Genomic DNA, 13162 nt, shown 5'->3' with positions numbered 1-13162 from the left:
TGGACACCTTCCAAGGCGACATAAGCGGTATCGCGAAGCAGGTGAACAAAATTATGCACGCTCAAGCGCGACCTCCGTCAGCAGAAAATTTGGTTGACACAATTAGCTCATCGATGAAAAACCAGTATTTGTCTACTTTTGATGGCCACAAGAAAAAGATGGCTGAAAATTTTGAAATGTTGGAGGAAATGATTCTTGGCCACCAGAATTGTTTAATGACCATGGTGGAGGAGCAGCATAAAAACTGCTTCTCTAACCTTGAACAGGAGCTTACTCCTTCGCTCCAGTCCATTGCCCTGGAACTTAATGCATTAAGGGCAACCGTCCAAAACCCAACGAGTAACGTGGACCTCATTGATGAACTACGGTCGATTCACGACGCTGTTGCAGCAAAACCAGTCATCCCTTTGCCAGAACCAGGAACGTGCTTGGCCGAGGAATTGAATCAACAAATCAGTCAAAAAATTGTCTCAGGTTGGCGCCTTCTGGGTACCAGAAAGGTATGGAAAGCCGATTGGACGGAGTACGACAATCGACAGTTACGCCGCAAGAAGCAACAACTTAAAGCCGATAGAGCAAAAAAAAGACGGCAACGCAAGGCGCGTAATATTAACAACAATAATATGAACCCCCACATCAATAGACGTTCTACCCACAACATGAATTATCCACTACCGCCTGATCGAGAGCTTCTTGCGGCGGCCAAAAACCTTTTTTCGCGTCCGCCAGCCAGCCCCAGTAAACGCAGAAGCAGACGAGGTATCCAATTTATTAGGGGTGAAACTTTAAACCCTCCAAAGGACAACGTTCGAGGAACACCAAGCCCCGTGCCATCACCGCGCCATAATAGACGTCCGATAATTACTGTACCCGCCGTCCCACCAAATTTGCCACCGAACTCTTCGCCTGAAGTATCACCGCGCCGTAAAAGACGTCCGAGAATTACTGTACCTGCCGTCCCACCAAATTTTCCAGCGCATCATAACGGAAACCTGACGCCTTCAGTGCCACCTGTTTCTCCGCATGCTCCCTTCACCTATCCGCTACCTACTCCGTTCATCACACCAATCGCTGCGTCATGTTGCCATCGTGCCCCTATGGCTCCCACGGCTCCCACGACGTTTGATTACTGCAATCCGGTAATGTATGGGCAATATAATTTTCTGCCCCAACGACGCGTGCCGATTTAGGTACTAGAACCTTTTCTTCCGCGGAAATAGGGTAACGGACCTATTTTGGACCGCTTTGGGAAGTGACTATGTCATTTTCTGAAATAATAAAGTATATGTCACAATTTTTGACTGCTTTATCCGTTCATTATGAAGATCAAGGCTTTTTCTATCGTAGCATATCGTCGTTTGTTGCAAAGTAACAAGATTTAAGCCTACAAACTCATTTCTCCGATAATAACTCTGGTCGGTATTTTGGACCACCATGATTCTTTTTTGGACCACCCTTTGGACTTATTTTGGACCACCCTTAAATTTAATAAGATTTTTTTTAATTTTGCCATTTTTACGACAGCGATTGATGCTCAATTATTCTAATAATTCAGTTAATCTATTCCTTTCTTATTCTTGTAGTCAAGTTTTGTGTGTTAACGTTAGTACTTTCATCTCGACGGAATTCGTTCTGCAGTGTTAAATACTAGCCAGTTGGCTTATCTTAAGGATCAATTTTTAGAACGCAAATCTTCTTCAGGTTACCCAATAATAAGTGAAGAATGTCTGACACCATGAACTCCGCGACATAAATTGAGTTCTGTAGAAGGCATAAATTCAAAAAAGATAAAAAAAAATGTGCGACAATTATGCGATCTTTTTAACCATCTAAATAAAAGCCACATTTTTTCTCCCAATCCATCCTTGAAACGGGGTTTACATTTCGTCTTTTCGACCTAACCAAGTATATTTTTTTCTCGATTATCAACCCAGTCTAGGTGTTACTTTTAGACCAAACTGTCATTAATTTTTCATGAAGCATAAAATAACGACTTAATAAAAAATTGGTGCATGTCCAGTTTTTTCCTGTTTTTAAGCTTCTTTAAGCTGTAGCTGTTGACTTTCGACTTTAGGCTCGTTACTTTTAACGTCTGCTTATCAAACAGTTGCTTTCAATGTAGATTGTAAGATTAACGTGGTTTGAAGCATAGTGCACAAAAAGTAAGTTAAAAGAATGATTGACTGGTTTTATGCCGATTGAATTGAACCCCGTCTAAAGGTAGGTTTGAGCTTTGGCTAGTTGATTAAATAAAATAAAGCCAAAATTCTAAACTTAATTTATAATAAGCAATTGAAAAAGTGTACATAATTCTTTTAATATCACCGTACAACGTTTTATTAAGTTCATGAACATTTAACAGCAATTTATTATTCAGGTTATGTTGGGTGGTCCAAAATAAGTCCCTAAGGAATTTAGTTGGACCTATTTTCGACATGGGTTAAATTTCGATTAAAACAAGTTTTTTTGGTTCTTCGAGCTTGCAAACCAGTTATCAAGTGTTTTATCATAGTTGTGAACATGTTTGTAGTTGTTAAATTCATCACAGCTATGCAGAAAACCTCTTGAAAGTTGACTCCAATAATGGCACGTCCTCCTGAAATGGGCTTGATTTGGCCCAACTGTGAAAAATCAAAACTTTATTCTCAATTTTGTATCTCTAACCAGCTTATTTAAATGGAATCTTAGATATTATTAGAATCATAAGAAGGAGCTTTAACTATATTTGTTAAAATTTTCATGTTTCTAATGATGTATGAGAGAAATATTAGAAAAAAAGAGGCAAGGTGGTCCAAAATATGTACCCGGTCGAAAATAAGTCCGTTACCCTATTAGTATATTGCCAGAATGTTAATCGAATGAAAAGCGCGGCAAAAATGAAAGATATTAATTTGAAACTTCTGGTCTCGTCTTATAGAGTAATACTGTTTACTGAAACAAGCTGGGACGCTAGCGTACACAGCGAGGAAGTTTTTGGTTCAAATTTCAATGTTTTCCGCAAAGATAGAAATTTAGCATTGTCCAAAAAAAAGTCAGGTGGTGGCGTTCTCGTTGCCATAGACTCTTTTTTCCCCTCAGAACAAATTGCAACGCAAACATGCACAGAATTTGATTATGTTTTCGTTAAAACATCATTGGCAAAGGAAGTGCACATTTTCGCTTCCGTGTACTTCCCACCTGAATATGCCACTTCTCACTATTTTGATTTATTTTTCCAAATTCTTAAAAATACAGTAGCTGAAAACCTGGAAGCAAAACTACACATTTATGGCGATTTCAATCAACGTAACGCTGACTTTATTTTGGATGATGAAAATGAAGCAATTTTACTCCCAGTTATAGGGGAGAACGAAACTTTACAACTAATTTTTGACAACGCTTCTATTTTAGGCTTAAACCAAGTAAATCATGTAAAGAATAGTAACAATACGTATCTTGATCTTCTATTTACTAACTGTACAGAAGACTTTTGTGTAAATGAATCGGCAGATCCACTATGGAAAAATGAAGTATTTCACACAGCGATCGAATATTCGCTCTTTATTCATAACTGTGACAAACCTCGCGACTGGGAGTACGAGGAAATTCCAGACTATCAAAATTCAAACTACGAACTATTAAAACAAGAACTGAATAATATAGAGTGGTCAAGCATATTGAAGAATGAAGGAAATGTCGATACAGCAGTAGAAAGCTTTTATAACATAATGATTAATCTCATAAACAGTTATGTACCTTCAAAATTAAAAAGACGGTCCTACAGCTCTAAACACCCTGTCTGGTATAACAAAGATTTGAAAAACTTACAAAATAGGAAGCAAAAAGCTCATAAAGTCTACAGAAGTGATAGAAGTGTTACAAATCATCAAAATTATATGAATTTATGCAACCAGCTTAATTCATGTGTAAAAAGTTCTTTTGAAAATACAATCAGAAAATTGAAAAAGAAATTAAACAAAACCCAAAAGCGTTCTTTGGTTATACTAAAACGCAGATGAAAAATTCAAACTTTCCTACTCAATTGACACTTGACGGAAGCATTGGAAATAATCCACTGGAAATTTCTAACTTATTTGCAACTTTTTTTCAAGAAGTGTACACTTCTTTCACTGAGGTTGACCGAGATAGAGAATACTTTTCAGTCATTCCAGATCTAGCGTGCGACATTCAGGTCAATGAAATTGATTACAATAATGTTTCCGAAGGACTTAGAAAACTTGATGCTTCCAAAGGAGCAGGGCCTGATGGAATTTCCCCATGTTTCCTTAAAAACTTGGCGGCCGAATTGACAGAGCCTCTTCTGATTCTTTTTAATATGTCATTAAATGATAGAAAAGTTCCCAAATTTTGGAAAAAATCTTTTTTAATTCCGATTTTCAAGTCCGGGAAAAAATCAGATGTACGAAATTACAAAGGAATAGCTATTTTGTCTTGCATCCCAAAACTCTTTGAATCAATAATAAATGAAAAAATTTATCAACAAGTAAAAAATATTATAACGAGTAAACAACATGGTTTCTTCAAAGGACGCTCTACAGCATCAAATCTTCTCGAATTCGTTACATACGTTATCGATTCTATGAGCAAAGGCTTTCATGTTGAGGCTATTTATACCGACTTTAGCAAAGCCTTTGATCGCATTGACATACCCCTTTTAACCTTCAAATTAAAAAAAATTGGCTTTCATCCAAATCTTCTCTCCTGGTTACAATCATATTTAACTGATCGAACACAAATCGTTCGTTTCCAAAACGAATTATCCAAATCTGTAGCTGTGACCTCTGGTGTGCCTCAGGGGTCTCATTTAGGACCTCTCCTTTTCATACTGTTCGTTAACGACATTTCCTTTATTCTAAAACGGATCGAATACCTAATATACGCCGATGATATTAAACTATTTCTGAGAATAAAAACAACCGAAGATGTTGAAACATTTCAAAACGAAATCAATATTTTCTTTGAATGGTGCAACAAAAGTTTACTTCAATTGAATGTTAAAAAATGCAACTCCATATCATTTAGCAGAAGACAAAGTCACCCTATCATTGAAGCAAAATTAGGCAATCAACCAGTACAAAAATGCAAAATTGTAAGGGATCTCGGCGTCATACTGGATTCAAAACTCACGTTTGTAGAACATCAGAACAGTATCATCAATAAAGCATATTGCATGCTAGGATTTGTAAAACGTTTCAGCAAACACTTTCAAGATCCGTACACCATAAAATCACTTTATATATCCTATGTTCGTTCGATATTGGAGTATTGTAGCATAATATGGAATCCTTATTCAAATATTCACGAGCAACGTCTCGAATCAGTTCAAAAACAATTTTTGTTATATGCGCTACGTAAAATAAATTGGACCACTTTTCCTCTGCCATCGTATGAATCTCGTTGTAAGCTTATTGATATAGAACCTCTCAGTAAACGCAGAGAATTTTCCCAAATTGCATTTGTAAATGATGTTGTTACACAAAGAATAGACAGTCCTGAATTACTTTCAAAACTAAATTTTTACGCACCCTCCCGTCCATTAAGAAATAAACATTTGTTCTACATTAAACTTTACGACAAAGACTATGCAAAACATCAACCTATTAATCAAATGATGTACAAATACAATTTAAAAAGTGAAATTCTAGACGTAGCGATGAACAAAACACAATTAAAAAAGGCATTCAAAAACAACTTCATAGAACAACAAAACAATAGCTTACATTAGTTTTAAGTATTGTAGTCTACATAGTTTGACTTAATAAATAAATAAATAAATGATGCAGTATAGCACTAGGAGGGCTGTTGTAATGCAAAATTGCACTTGATGTGCTGATATAGTGAAACTCAGCACTTGAATGCTGGTATAAAACTATAAAAACGCAAAGCTTTAGTGCTTATGGTTACTTGGGTAAAAATAGGCTCAACCAATTATTAAAGACAAACATCATTTCAAGCTTATTCAAATTCCCTGCATCATTACACTGAGTCGATTTGGGGTCACTTCCATCTGTACCGTTGAGCCGTCAACACGTACGCCGGAGCATCGTATCGTTGCTGTGAACCTGCAGGAACATTTTACATTATTTATTTTTTCCTTACCTGTATTTCAATCAGCACTTTTCAGTGCTAAAATTATTTTCATTTTCTTTTATTCATATTTTCTCTTTTCTTTCCAGCATGGGGAAGTCATCGGCTGGCTCAAGGGCCGGTAGGAAACGGATTGCCGAGCCTAATTCAGGTCCATCGCCCAAAAAAGTTGAAATTTCCAACTCATTCGATGTCCTTCATAACATCGGTGATGAGGAAATATTCATATTTAATTCTGATAAGAGTACTAAGAAACCTTCTTCTTCTTATACTCTTAAAAACGAAATGATTCCACCAATAACGGTCACGATTCCTGACTTCAATGCCTTTCGAAAAGAAATCGTCACTTCCGTCAAGGATGTGAAGATTTCTTTTCAGATCGGTCGAAGGGGAACTGCTCGTATTTTGGCGGAATCTTTTAATGATTTTCAAAAGGTTTTAAATTATTTGAATAATAAAAAACACCAATTTTTTACGTACACTAGAAGTGATCGTCCATTTAAAGTTGTACTTCGTGGTCTCACTGGCGATCAAACACCGGATGAGATCACAACTGAATTAAATTCTTTGTTAGGTTTTTCTCCAATTCCAGTAATTCAAATGAGGAAAAGAACCAACACGAATAATACCAGTAGTGTTGGTTTTGCTCCTGAGCTTTATTTGATCCATTTTAAAAAGGATCAGGTTAATAATTTGCAAATTCTTGAAAAGGCTCGTCTTATGTTTCATTGTCGAGTCAAATTCGAACCTTTTCGTAAATCTTCTACCAATTTTTTACAAAACATTACGCAATGTCGTCGTTGTCAAGCTTTTTGTCATGGCACTAAAAATTGTAGAATGAATGCCAGATGCATGTTTTGCGGCTCATTCGATCATGAAAAATCTAAATGCCTTTTTGGTGGTGATAAGCCAAAAACAGAATTTTTTAAGTGTGCGAATGTTACGTGTGTGATTTTAATGTTACCTGGGCTGATTCTGCGCCACAGACTCGTTGTTTATCGTTCTCAGAGGTGGTTGAAAATGGGTTTCCCTCTTCAGGTTTAACTAATAAAAATGGGAAAAAACCAAGTCTCAACGTTCATGCGAAGGCTTGGGAAAATCCCCGAAATTCAAATATTTGTTCTTCTCCTTCATTTTCTGATCCTAACAATTTTGTTGATTTGGGTGAGATTACTGAGGAAAAATTAAAATTTTTGCATCAAAATTTAATGGAAATGATGCAACTTATGTTGAAAGCAAATTCAATGTTTGAAGCTTTCCAAACTTCTTTTAATTATGCTAACAAAATTATTATGACTTTGCGATTCCCTCATGGATCCAAATAGATGTTTAAATATTATGAATTGGAACGCTAGATCTTTGCTGGCTAACCAAGATGAATTCTTTTTATTTTTGAAAACTCAAAACATACATATTGCTGCCATCACTGAAACTTTTTTAAAGCCAGACAATAACTTGAAGAGCAATGCTTTCTTTAAAATTTTACGAAATGATCGACTTGATCGACAAGGTGGGGGTGTAGCTATTGTCATCAATAGTCGTCTCAAATTTAGACTTCTTCCTTCTTTCAATACAAAAGTCTTAGAAACAATTGGATTTGAATTAGAAACTTCTATGGGGAAAATTATAATTGTTGCCGCATACTTGCCTTTTCAATGCAGCGGTGAACAGAAAAATTTTTTTAAGGGAGATTTACAAAAACTCACCAGAAATAAATCTAAATTTTTTATTATTGGTGACTTTAATGCAAAACACCGATCTTGGAATAATATTTCATCAAATTCAAATGGGAATATTTTGTTTAATGATTGCTCTGCAGGTTATTATACTGTTGAATATCCTAATGGGCATACTTGTTTTTCTTCAATTAGAAATCCTTCCACAATTGATTTGGTTCTAACGGATTTAGGCGAGCATTGTAGTCAATTAGTTACTCATGCGGACCTCGATTCAGACCACCTTCCAGTAACATTTTCTTTATCCCAAAGTCCCATTGAAAACCCTATAAAATCAACTTTTAACTTTCAAAAGGCTAACTGGGAGCGATATATGAATTTTATTGAACGTAATTTAGATGTAAACGTTCCACTAAATTCAATAGAAGATATTTATTTGGCTGTAGAAAATTTGACAACTTCAATAGTCAATGCTAAAGCCGCTTCAATACCTAAAGTTAAACATAAATTTAATCAACCTTTAATTGATGATGATCTTCAGTTTTTGATACGACTGAAAAACATTCGTCGACGCCAATATCAACGTACTAGGGATCCTTATTTAAAATTTATTTATTGCGACCTTCAAAAAGAGATCAAACGTCGTTTAAATTTCATTCGTAATGAAAATTTTGCTAAAGCAGTAGAGGACATAAAACCCTACTCAAAGCCATTTTGGAAATTAACGAAAATTCTGAAAAAGCCCCAGAAGCCAATTCCTACTTTGAAAGATGGGGATAAACTTCTTTTAACTAATTCAGAAAAAGCTCAAAAATTAGCCCAACAATTTGAGTCTGCTCATGATTTTAATTTAAACGTTGTTAGTCCTATTGACGCTCAAATTTCCCTAGAATTTGATGATATTCTTTCAAAGCAAAATGTGTTTGAAAGTTCTTGTGAGACAAATATTGATGAACTTAAATTGATTTTCAAAAAATTTAAAAATATGAAAGCTCCGGGGGAAGATGGGATTTCCTATATTCTTATTAAAAAGTTGCCTGAAAGTACTTAAAATTTTTTAGTTAAAATCTTCAACAAATGTTTTCACTTGGCTTATTTTCCCAATAAATGGAAAAATGCCAAAGTAACTCCAATTTTGAAACCTGGAAAAAGTGCTTCAGAGCCTTCAAGTTATCGACCAATTAGTTTGCTTCCTTCTTTAAGTAAACTATTTGAGAGAGTTATTTTGAATAGAATGATGATTCACATTAATCAGAACTCTGTTTTCCCTGATGAACAATTTGGTTTTCGTCATGGACATTCTACTACACATCAACTTTTGAGTGTAACTAATATGATTAACGCTAGCAAATCTGAAGGTTATTCAACTGGTGTTGCTCTTCTTGATATTGAAAAAGCTTTTGACAGTGTTTGGCACAAAGGTTTAGTAGCTAAATTAGCTCGATTTGATTTTCCTGTATATCTCACCAAAATTATTCAAAATTATTTGACTAGCCGAACTTTGCAAGTAAGCTATCAAAATTCATGCTCTGAAAGGATACCCATTAGAGCTGGTGTCCCTCAGGGTAGTATACTTGGGCCAATTTTATACAATATTTTTACTTCTGATCTTCCTGATGTCCCAGAAGGAAAAGGTAGAAGATTATTTGCTGACGATACTTTGCTTTCAGCCAAAGGTCGAAATTTACGGGTGGTACGCAGTAGATTGCAACAAAATTTAAATTCCTTTTTGAATTACTTGAAAATGTGGAAAATTTCTCCTAACGCTTCCAAAACTCAACTTATTTTATTTCCCCATAAGCCAAGAGCAAATTTTTTAAAACCTAATGAAAATCATTCCATAACTTTTAATGGGGTTTCATTAGAATGGTCTGATCACGTGAAGTACTTGGGACTTACACTTGATCGGAATCTTACTTTTAAAAATCACATTGAAGATATTCAATCTAAATGTAATAAATATACTAAATCTCTTTATTCTCTCATCAACAGGAAATCCAGGTTGTGTCTGCGAAATAAGATGTTAATCTACAAACAGGTCTTTCGACCAGCGATCATGTATGCAGTTCCGATTTGGTCTAGCTGCTGCGCGACGAGGAAGAAAGCCATCCAGAGGATTCAGAACAAGGTTCTGAAAATGATTTTGCGGCTTCCACCTTGGCACAGCACCGAAGATCTTCATCGGATTGCAGGCATAGAATCGATCGGAGAGATGGCCAACAACATCATCTCCAACTTCAGAGGCAAATCGATGCAGTCTTCCATCGCAGAGATTCGTTCTCTTTACAATTAAGTTAGTTTTTAGGATTTATGATTAAGTTTTTACATTTTTTTTTTGCTCAACAGGATATTCTCTTATAAATCAAATTATTTATTGCTTAAGCAAATTTAAATCAAATAAACAATGTTTAAAATTAACTGTATCAAAGAGTTGAACTGATCATAATTGATCTGAACACTTTAATTTAACTTTAATAATGTAACTTAAATGTAATGTTTAAAAGACTAATAAAGACATATTTAAAAAAAAAAAAAAAAAGAGTCGATTTGGGGTCATTTTTGAATTTCTCAAACCCTGGGGTCTAAAAAGCTTCGTCTTGGTCCAAAACTCATCCATGATTTTTTGCAGAATTTTTAAGTAACGTTTACATGAGTAAATTTGAACTTTTATTTTTGTATGGGAAAATTGAATATTTTGTACTGAAAAATCAACATCATTTTTGTTTCTTCTGTGGAACCGAGCCAACTGACAGTTTTAAGCCAATTTGTAAAATTCCTAAAGGAAATTTTCCGCGGTCATTTGAAAAAAAAATCAACTTAACTTTTCATATCCATAGTCGAACTATCAACTATTATCAGTGAAAATTTGAAAAAGTAACACAGATATTGGCAATGACAGAAAAAGAATGATCCCAATTTGCAAGATTCATTTTTGATTACATATTTTCTCAAAGCATAGACGATCCAACGCTCAATCTCGAAATCCAATCGAACCAATCAGTTCTGAGGGGGCGCGTGCTTTCGGCCCATTTATCGGCACATCACGAAAATTGACCAACAACACACTTGCATCATGGCCGTTTGTGAAGCACAGTTGAAGGCATCCTATCCTGTCCTGGAAACGGCCATCATCTCCATGACGAAAACGAACGATGGCCCATCAGCAGCTGAGATCCCAAAGTCTCTGCTGTGTAATCATTGAGACTTCCTCCATGTCGTAGGACATCAGCCTGGAACTGGATTGCGTTCCGGACGGCCATTCCGAATGATGGGCCTCCATTTAGGGACAGAAACAGGAGTGAGTCCGGGTGTGGTGTTTAACAACGATTATTATTGTTTTCAGCAATGTATCGATAAATCCTACTAATGCTCTCGTTATTCTGCCGCCCTAGCTCGCCTCCTTTGGCCAGTAGTGGTTCCAGAAAGCTGTTCTTTCACTACCAGAGCAAATTCACTTGCCAAGATACAAGAAATACAGATGCGCTTTGCTTTTTGTAGGTGGGTGGACCTACTGGACATCATCATCGGGGCTCGAGTAGCTACGAAAAGGCAATTCACCAGCTGGGAAAGGTGATTTGTGAAGCGATATGGGCATTCTTTTCGATTGGCTACAGCTTGGGCTTTTTGGCAATTCATGAGATAGTATTTTCCGAGAACTCGACAAAATAATGAAAACAAAACATTTTCAAGCAATATTTTTAAGGAAATTTTTCTGACACAAGTTTTTAACGGGCTTTGAAAAATTGAAGAGTTTATAAAAGTTAGATACATCTTAACATCTTTAAACACTTCCGAAAAATATACAGATGAAAAAGATTGACCTGCCCTCAGAAGCATTTGAATTTTTGATTTGCACTTCCCGAGAACCTAAGAAGCAAATTTCACACAACAGACATTCTGAAAGATATGAGAATAGTGGTCAAGAGTCAAAGTAGGGGAGAGGCGGACTTAATGCGTATACTAAGGAGAAAAATGATTTTCTCCCATATTCCAATAGATAGTAGTCTGAAAACAATATGCACATACGCGTCCATCTGCTATATATATACGATAACGCAATTTTTCTGTAAAAATATCTTAAAGTTTTTGAGCAAATTCATAATAAAGGTAGTCAAAATAGCCAATTTCCGAAAACGAGCGGGCTAAATGCGCATATTTATATTTTTGGCTATATTTCAGTTCCATCAGCAATATTTTCGAATAATTTAATTGAAAATGGTAGAAACTGACGTTAACCATACGTCAAAGCTGAAATTGTGGCGAAATTTTAGATATCACTAGTTTTTTTTTTTTTTTTTTTCATAAGACATAGTCAGGGATGATATACGACCATAATTCATGGTTATATTTTTCATATCATATTTTTATCAGGTCACTATTAAGCTCTTGTATTTTCACTGTAAGTTTGTAATTAGGGCGTAGATTTCATGTTTCAAAAATAAAAAGTTAAAAAACTATATATGGCAAATCTACTTTTTCTTGATAGAGGCATTTAACCTGCATGCTATGGGCAGCAGCAGCCTTAAATAGCAGCGCTTCTAACGCCAATTCCGTCTTATTCCACTGGAAGGTATAGCCGTGAACTGTCCGATCCGGTGCAAGCGTGTCGCTTATGCGCCACCCTTAAAAGGGACGACACACCAAGATTAATTTGCCCGGCTGAGACTAGTCGGACAAGTCGAGTCCTTATGATCTTCCAAAAGGTAAGAAGGATCGAGACAGTTCGACTGGCCAAAAACAGCAACCGATGAACTCGAGGTTAACTCGGCCAACTCTCAAAAATATTCAGAACCCTGAAACTTTACTAAAAACCTCCCAGTAGAAATCACTCATACCTGATATTTTACCATCATAGATCCGTTAAACTACTCTTCACTAGATGGCGGTTGCGAGTGGAAGTTACTAAAACTAAAGATTCAAACATTTGAATTGAAAGTGGACACGTTTCGCGAAGTGATGGAATTCCAAATCATCAAATTAAAACTCTTAGGTAGGCTTGACGATAACAGTTTGGTATCTTGTATTCAAAAACTAAACATTTCAATTTTGGAGTGATAACAACTATTTTCCATTTTGCTAGTTCATTTTGGTAAGTACAATATAATGTAGTTGGGTTAATTCATAGCTGTTCTGGAACGAACGGGTCATCATGAACCACCCTAAGAAACGAAATGACCCGGTAGCAACATGGCGATGCTGCGTGCATTAATGGTTGAGATGCGCGCCAAAATCATCGGCTTTTCCCCGGCCACGAAGAGGGTTTACCCGCGGCCTTTGGGGCCAGTGTCAGAGGCCAGAATGGCCATCAGTCAGAATAATCGTTTGTCGGAAGTCCAAATTTTTAATTAATTGAAGGTTAGTAATACAGTCCACTTTTTATAAAGTTTTTAAGAATGTGT

Source organism: Uranotaenia lowii, chromosome 2, assembly GCF_029784155.1.
Source record: "Uranotaenia lowii strain MFRU-FL chromosome 2, ASM2978415v1, whole genome shotgun sequence".
Classification (NCBI taxonomy): domain Eukaryota; kingdom Metazoa; phylum Arthropoda; class Insecta; order Diptera; family Culicidae; genus Uranotaenia; species Uranotaenia lowii.
Note: the sequence above shows the minus strand (reverse complement) of the source record.